The sequence below is a fragment of the Pogona vitticeps genome, chromosome 2 (genome assembly GCF_051106095.1).
Source record: "Pogona vitticeps strain Pit_001003342236 chromosome 2, PviZW2.1, whole genome shotgun sequence".
Lineage (NCBI taxonomy): Eukaryota > Metazoa > Chordata > Lepidosauria > Squamata > Agamidae > Pogona > Pogona vitticeps.
Genome location: NC_135784.1, coordinates 251,252,480 through 251,261,983, shown reverse-complemented (window position 1 = coordinate 251,261,983; position 9,504 = coordinate 251,252,480).

Sequence of the window (9,504 nt, the reverse complement as noted above, 5' to 3'; positions counted from 1 at the left end):
ACTGCTAGCAAATTGGCCTGCAGCCTGACCGTAAAATTCCATTTGTGCAATGGTACATATATTATTCTCTATTGTGCCTAACTGGCAGACACTGGACTTGGTGATTCAAAGGGTCCCTTCCAGCTCTGCAGTTTTAAGAAGCCAATGATTATATTTAAGAGTTTTCTTATGAATATTGTAGTTGCTGCTGCTGTTAAAGCCTTGAACGGGTGGAAATTCAGTCAGAATAGACCCTTATACAGTATATAATGTGCAGTGTATGTAAATAGCTTCAAGCTATTTTCACACCCAGAGGGCTAAAACAAGGTCTACTCAGGGCTAAGAGATATTACTCTGTGTGTGTGTGTGTGTGTGTGTGTGTGTGTGTGTGTGTGTGTGTGTGTGTGTGTGGTCTTTTTTTTTAATAGGTCATGGTGGTTGGTAATTCTGTGAGTTACAGTCTAAAAAACAACATTCCTATTTTATGGATTTACCTACACATTCTAGAGAATAATATTTACCAAGCATTGATTAGGGGGATTCAAAGAAACTGAACATATACAGAAGTGTACTTTTACATGATTTAATGTTTCTCAGTGAAACCATCTGCCTGCTTTCATGTTTCTCAGTGCTGTTTCACTTTATGCTCACTTGGCTCTGTTCTACAGTCAGTTGTTCAGAGCACAACACTGAAATGATAACCACATCAGTAAGTACATACAAAGGGCTCTCTCAAATGTATATTAATGTGACAATTTGTGCAGGAAGTCAGCTATTTAAATTCAAGGACAAATTAAATTCATTCTTGTGCATCCCACTGGTAATGTAATGTACCATTAGCTTCTGAGCACCAGTTTCTGTGGCTCCCCCACCTTTTTCTCTAGCATCTAACAGCCTTTGACAACAGTAAAGTATTTTGTTTTGTTTTTTTAAAATCTTGAATATGGATCCCCCAAGTCACTTAAATCAAACCATTTTGTAAACTGTGTCGCCACCTTTTAAAATATATTTTTGTGTTAGCTCTAACATTGTTATGTCCTATTGTGATGAAAACGGACGCTCTGTATCTTGTGATAATGAAAATAGCCACTTTATGTAGTTTCTGCCTGCAATTATCCAGGCTTTTCTCCGACTCTGGAGAAATCTAAGCTAATTGCTTTGGGACTTTTGCTACATTTCCATAAATTCTTTGTTAATTTTTCATGAGAAAGTGTTATTGCAGTTGGCCTTAAAGTTCCCATTGTATTCAATAATGTAAAGAAGTCATTTGTGAAAATGCAACCAACCCCGGAGCGCTTGAATCAAAGTGTTGGGCTTTTTTATCCATTGTATTCTCAGGTGGATCTCAGTGTGACTCATCCAAATCCTTCAGTGCCTCTTTTCGCCTTTATTTTGATATGAGCTTTTTTCCTACCTCAAAGTGAATCTAAAAGCAGCTCGGTATGGTGCACGACCTTGTCATTATAGGACATGAATTGAGTTTGCTTTATCGGACAGTTTGGCTTGATGAGAAGGTATAAAAGCAATTCCACTGCAAAGACAAAGAACTCCCTGACATAGTAGGAACAAAAATGAAGCCCATATCTAAGGGGAATGCTTTGCAACTTGTGATCTCATATTTGATTTATTGATTGTTTCAAGCTGAAAGCCACAGTTTCGACAGGCTCTAAATAACAACAGAACAAATGTGAGTCTATTTTATTGCTCAGTTGCATTCAGTAGTCTAAACTGAAGACAAATTCTCTATAGTGCTAAGCGCTTTGTGGTTAGTTTTGACCTGCTACAAAATCCACAGATATTACCTTTCCATAAGGGAGATATATATTTGTCCCATACAAACTAAAGAACTTTCCCTACCCCCTCCTGGTGCTGTCATTGCATATCTTAAGCCCTTCAAGGTCCCAGGTGTGATCTATGCAGAGATGTGACAAAAACAGCTAGATGGTATCTCTTCATTAGGTTCTCTGGTTAAGGGGGAAATCACAGCTTACAGCTTCTGCCGTTGCTAGCCCAAGGTGCTTGCAAATTACTGTATTACAGTACTGTATTCTCGACTCCAGTTATCAAGGATGTTACATACTGGCTAGTATCAGTAACATCCTGAATACCTTTTCCAGCTATCTGATCAATTTAGTTTTTTTCTTCTTCTTCATAAGGTGGACCTTCTCCAGCTGTCAAAGAAAACTCAAGGACCACCCTCAAATTTACATCCCATTATTCAGCAAAGAAGGCCTTAGGCAGCAAAACTAGATTCACAGCACTGCTTTTGTTTTTTGAGTGTTTTTTTTAAAATTCTGTTTATTTAACCTCTGAAGAGCTGAAGCAATATTTGGTATTTGGGGGGGGGGTGTCCTGATTTGATGCAAACACTGGTTTGGGTTTTGGCTCCTCACTTCAGATCAGTTCAGAAATCAACAAATACCCCTAATTCATTTTGGGTTCTGAATAATGTCTGAACCTGCAGTCCATGCTTAGACTCAACCCAAGGAACTGAGATTAGGTTCGTATTACTCCCTTCTGGATGCTGGATTTACTTTTTTTTTTTACATTTGTATTATTTGTTTAATTGTTGTTTTTTTTTTTTTTTTTTTTTTTGACTTTGCATGTTATTGTATTTTCAGCCTGACTTGTTTTCATCATTGTGAGCTGCCTTGGGTCCCCTCCCTGGGAGAAAGGTGGCTTAGAAATGAAACAAATAAATAAAAATGAAATTACTGATCTTCTTTTAGCCAGAAAAGGAAGCCTGCTTGTATCTGTAGTGTCAAGGATAATTTCCAGGCCTGAGCAGAACAAGGTGTATTAATGAGCAGCCATGATGAACAGGTGTTCATGATGAATTGTGAGTCATGTTGACTCACGAGTGCTGGCTCATACATGATATAATGTGTAATGTGATTGGCCACAGGCAGATGTGCATAAGTATATATGTGTGAACCTGTACAGTAGATGTATCTTCCTATTCTGTGATGAACATCATCCTGTTATGCTGCCAGACTGCAGTGCTGTATGTATCCTGTAAATACACAATTGGTGTTGGGAGAAGCTGCCTGTGTGTGTGATTTATTTGGACCGCCTGGACTGGACTTTACTCTGCTGATTCTACTGGATTTCCATGATTTTGTGCTAACATATACAGTGGTGCCTCGCATTGCGATGTTAATTCGTTCCACAAAAATCGCTGTTGAACAAAAACGTCGCTATGCAATATTAAAAAGCCCATAGAAACACATTAAAACCTGATTAATGCATTCCTAGGGGCTTAAAACTCACCATTCAGGGAAGATCCTCCATAGCACGGCCATTTTTGGTGCCTATTAAGCCAGGAATCCGTCCCAGAAAACAGCGGGCGGCCATTTTGTTTACCCGGCTGGGATTTTGAAACCGCCGATCAGCTGTGCGAAAATTGTCACTTTGCGATGATCGGCTCCCAAAGCAGGGAACCGATCATCGCAAAGCGAAATTCCCCCATAGGGAACATCGCAAAGCGATCGCTTTTGCGATTGCAAAAAGTTCATCGCAAAGTGATTTTGTCGCTAAACGGAGCGCTCGCTAAGTGAGGCATCACTGTAGTCTGTGGCTCTTCACCATATAATGTTGAAGAACAAAGCCCCCAGAGAAGCTCTGTAAATAAGATGTGGTGGCTAAGCAATAAAGTTTCCACACCTTATAACAGTAACAGTAAGATGATGTGTTCCCTCACAAGACTGTGACATCTGCAAACTTTCTTTGCAAAGCTGTGCCAAGACGTTTTGACGTCTTGAAGCAAAGAATCAAAGCTGGGAAATATTACTCTTTGGGACTATTGCTTCTAAAATCTCAAAGTCATTGTGGTTGTAGACATGCTGACTAAGGGAGTCTAACAATTGCAGTACATTTTTTTTAAAAAAATAAATAAATTATAATTTCTGTGCAGAAGGTGGTGCCTTTCCCATTCTCTGCCCATCTTGTGTCTGCACAAAAGCATCCAGTGGAGTTGTTTCAAATGGTCAGTTGAAACAAAAGTCAACTGGACGTGCAAGGGATTTTTGCTTCAATATGGGTAGTGTAAGTACATCCTTCTTGCTCTATTCCTGAAGGCAGCAGGCTAACTTAAGAGGCAGAGATCAGGCCACCTAGCACTCAGCTCTCCTGTTTAACACTCTGCTGCCTCCTCCCAACATCTATTGTCAGAAGAAGGAGCTTTATTCTGCCTAATTGTAGGCTAGCCTTGTTTTCCTTGTATTTTAGAAGCTGAAATCCTGTTCGAAGACTATGTACAAGCAGAACTTTCCATCCCTGGTAAACAAACCGCTCCTGCTATGGTTCTCAGGAGTGCATGCACATGCTCGCTTGGGGAGGCATGGACAGAAAATTACACTTGGACTTACACTACAAGCAGGATTTCTGCCATTATATGCAAAAAATGTAGTAGCTGCATCTTTGGGTACTATTGATGATGAGGCCAGCATACAACTGTTACACCAGGAGTTGCCAGTACAATCAGTAATGAAAGCTTTCCCCTGAGTTTCTTCTTCTAACTGATAGATTCCATTTCTCAATGGTCTTCCATTATTTGTTTGTTGGTTGGTTGGTTGGTTGGTTGGTTGGTTGGTTGGTTGGTTGGTTGGTTGGTTGGTTGGTTTACTTACTTACTTACTTACTTACTTACTTACTTACTTACTTACTTACTTACTTAACATATTTTTACCGTACCTTTCTCCTTAACCATCTCCCAAGGTGGCTTATATCCCTGCCCCATCTCCTCTGGGCATTGCCTCTGAGTGGGCACCCACCAGAGGAGGTGGGACTGGGGAGCACTGAACATCTTGTTTTTTTCCTGAAAGATGAACTGGCAGGAACTGCCAAACCATCAGTTGTTGCTCATCTCTAACCTTGACCTTTTGGTGGGGCATGTATTAAGCCCCGGGCCATTTGAAACAATTCCACTGGATGACTCTGTGCAGACGCAATGGTGGCAGAGAAGAATATTTTCTTTACTCCAGCCACTGCCATGGAAGAGGCCTCCAAATGAGCTCTAGCATGTGTTTGGTTGGATTCATTTCCAGTTTCCTGCTTCCCACTCATTTCCTCACCACCACCTCCCTGCTAAACCAGGGGGCCCATCTGACTTTACTCTGTGGGAAGGGACAGAAATGGGTTAGGAGTGATCACGTCCAGAGCCCTACCCATTTCCCAGAGGCCAATCAGAACCTTGACATGACTGACCCCCAAGGTTATAAGAAACTCCCTAAGAGCAGTCAGAAAGCTTTGCTTCTAATGTTAATGGTAAAAATAAGTAAAGGCTGCTTCCACCTTCTTAATTACTCTCAAAGTACACTTTCATTTCATTTCTTTCTTCCCAAGAGGAGCCCATTTTAAAAGAAACCACTAACTTAGATAATGTGGTGTAGATGGACTGGGACTCAGATCTGGGTTCAAATTCCTACTTAGCCATGGAAACTCAGTGGGAGATGGCAATGATAAACCAGTACTTGAACATCTCACATATTTTTACCATGTGCTGGAAGCAACTTAACAGCACGTAACAACATCAACAATTTCGATGCATTATTGCAAAAAGAGGAGTACCTAAGGATTTGTATTTGAGAGAAAAAAGACAAGCTAATGCAGTTTCTGAGAAATACCTGTCCGATGCTCTATAATGGGCAGTGGTGCTTTATTCAGAATGTAATATTTCTTCCACTGCCAGAAAAGAAGGTAGAGGGAAACGATTTTAAATTCCTTATTACACATGGCAACAGCAGATCTAAAATAGTAGTGCATGGATAATTATTTGGGTGAAGGATTTTGAGGATAAGAGGATTATTTTTTGCTAGTTAATTTTCCCAGAATTCGTAATTGGAAATTAACCATGGGAATTAAAAATACAGAATGAGAGGGAAAGTATTTCTCAGCTACATCTTCGAAAGGCATATTTAAGTTTCCTTTTTGAAATAGGGGAAGTCTATCATCAGATTAAAGAAGAGGTAAGATTTTTTTCCCCAAAAGTGTGACAATTGTACATTAACATTTCTGCTTCAGCTTGATCGAGCAGTAAAAACGTCGTTGTTTTGGATAATACTTTTGCTTATTGTTTTGATGGCATCCACCAGCTGTCTTTTGGGAGGCCTGTGCTGTTGACACTGCCACCAGCAATGTTCTCGACTTAGCCCCTGTTGTCGCTGACTCATTTTCCAGCAGTGCAGCTGCCTCTGCTTCTTCACCTTCTTTCAAAATATCTGAGGCTGAACATGAGGTGGCCACTATTATTTCTACAATGATGTTGTGGATGGGCTGCCCCTGGACTCTTCACACACCATGCATCCTTGAAGCAGCACACAGCTCTGTGTGATATTATTTCAGAAGAAATGTCTGAAAGCAGACAATGAGAGGAAAGGTATGTCATCTGAACCTCATAGGCATAGCGTACATCAAATGAGCAAAGCATTGCTTTTTAGCTTCCTGTACTACAACTTCCTCCCAGAGGTCTTGCAAAGAAATAAAAGAGAGGGGAAAAAGGACTTATGAAATAATGGTCTATCCTGCAAATGCTTCAGAATGCCTTGGGAAATAAGAACCGTGTGTGGATGAGAGTGTTAGGAGGGTATATAAAGGGTGAAGTTCACAAACAATTTGGGGAAGTGAGGTGTGTGCTTATAAGAAGGGAGCACCTACCTATTCATGAAGTGTGTTCAGGAGTACTGTTTGGAAGATGGCTATTTCTTGACCCACGGTATCTACAAATGAAGGGCATGTTTTGCTTGTAATATCTACAGTGTCTACATTCCACCTGTTTTTATGGCATTATTCCTGTCTTCTCACCCAACTGCCATGTCCAATTGTTCTGCTCTTCTAGATGTCATTAACTTCATTCCATTAAGCTTCCCTGTGTTTTCCAGTTATTTCGCACTGTTTTCTTTCAGATTCAGAGATACTTTCCCTTTGTATTCTGTCACCACCAGTTAATAGAATCTGTGACAAATGATCAGGTTATGTGTGATGGGCACTGCTGTTGCTTCCATTCCCTCCAATATGCATTCTAGTTCATTAAATCTAAAGTATAATCATATTTTGAATTAACATTTCTATAGCATTTAAAAGAAATGGCTGGAGAGGCTATGATACCAGAACAAAATGTGGACATACAAAGTCAACACAATTCATAAGACTATATATCTCGCTACCTTCATAGCAGTGGATATTGATGGTCCTAATGTCACAAGAGCAGCGAATCCGCTCCTGGTTTTAGCCTGAACTTTACAGAAATATCTGATGTGGTGAACCCTTTCTCTGAAATAAGTTCAGCACCTTCGATAGCTTTTTAAAAGTTTGTACTAAAACCCAGAGCAAATCCACTGCCCTGTGACACGAGGGCTACCAACCTCCACTGTTTCACAGTATCTGAATCAGGCAGGGTTTACAGTTTCCATACTTTTAGGCGCATAAGTGAACATGTAAGAATGAGGGATGGCCATAGCACCACAACCATACTTCGCCATGCTTGAATAAAGGGCACAAAGGCTGAGGCTGATCTACTCTTTGTCCTTTTGGTGACTCTGTGACCTGATCTTTGTCCATGTTGGTGGTGATATTTCTGCATTTACAGGTTGCCATTTTAAAAAAATGTTCCCACAAATGACAAAAATGCAGATGACTATGACCTGGGATAGAGGGGCGCTACACAACACCATCAGATTTGTGGATTTGGTCGATGGGACTTTGGTAGGCAGGCATCCTTCTAGCAAGTGCACAAAGACAAGCAGGGAGCAGGATCTGCACCACCACAAAGACAAAGAAGGGGGGGGGAGAGAGAATACCCTAGCATTCTAACTCTGACCTAGCCAGGCAAAATCCATAAAAGACGAATGCTGACATTCACCTACAGTCATAAAGACAATTCTGGTAGTAAACTGTTTAATAAACTAACTGAGCTAGACAATAAAGAAAAAAAAGGATTCAAGAATGTGACTCCTACCTAGCCATGACTAGGCATGTCTTCATCCTTGACCTGCATCCATGTAAAATGGCTGGCAGGGATATGTACCTAATGCCTTAGTGGTTGAAATGTCCAGGGGAACTTTGAGGTGAAACGGCCACTTGTCTTCCTCATTGTCACCAGCAGCTCAGGCTTTTCAATTCTGTTTCCTTGGTTCAAATCACTGAGTGGCTTTGGCTAAAACCTACACAAATGCCGGATGGAACAAGAAGGATCTGTGAAAGTGTTGCTCTGCCCTGTGGGGTAACCGGTGGCTTTTTGCTCTCTCCCATAGTTGCCCTGGAATTGTACAACTATCCCTGATTCGTTCTGGTTTTGCAGATCTGTCCAAAGATGGTGCACATTCTTAGTCTTTCTTTATTCGTATCGGAATGTTGCACAATTTAAAATTATGGATATAGATGAAATATAGGTAAAATGCTAGAAATTGTTGTCATTTGTGATCCTCCTTCTTCTCCTAATTGTAGCACTGCAGAACTGAAAGAGACCTTTATGGATCATGGAGTCCAGCCCCTGTCGAGGAGGCATAGTGGGGAATCACACTCCTAACTTCTGGCTCCACAGCCAGATACCTCAATCACTGACCCATCCAGCAGTTCATAAAAGGAACATTACTCATTTTGCTCATCAGCACATTTGCCGTGCAGAGCTTCTGGAGGTGAAGGATTGGCCAGCTCTATGTTGTTGCCTGAGGGAACTGCCCAAGTGTACTTGCAATGCATTCCACTCTTTAAGCAGGCTCTTTCTATGTTCCCTACATCTTTAGTAAGAACTGAAGTCCATTTTATGAACAAGTCACCCAGTAAAATTCTGATATACTGTATGCACGTACATGTGTTGAAGGGGCAACTATACATCTGACGAGCAACTCTGTGCACATACAGATTTGCACATTTTGTTCCTTTAATTATAACTAGAAAAATAGCTAGGTCAGTTTCATACGAATCTATTACACACCCCGTCTCTGTCGCTATTTGGATTTGTGAGTGCAAGTCAGCAGGAAGTTTTTTCTTTGTAAGGCCTGTTGAAATTAAAGAGGTTTGCTGCTGCACAGGGAAAAAGTCTCAGTGGGTTTTGCCCCAAATCAGTAAGTGACCCTGAAGCTGAACCATCAAAAGAAATGGAGGGGCTAGAAGCTTTATTATCCTCTCCACAGCTATTTTTCTTGCAGACTAAAAGGCCTACAGATTCCTCAGCGGAAACACAAAGATCTGCCTTTGGTACAAGTGAGTGAAGTCTAGTGTTTGCATATTCAAAAATCCCCCCTCACTGATGTGTGTAAACAATTGGCTCATTCAAATCCTCTGGAGTCCATCCATGTGCTTTTTTTTGAATGAGGATTCTCCTAGAAATAAGTCAAACTGCAGAAAATGGTGAGAAGCGCATTGTTTTGCAGGATCTGTTTGGTTGCTGAGGCGATGCAGGAACAAAGTGTTGTATGATTCATATGTGCAAACCTTTTCTCCAGCAGTCAGGTCCTGTGTGTGCAAGTTGAATAGCCGTTTTCAGGTACAAATGGCCCTTTGCTTAATGGCACTGTGCGTTAAGTT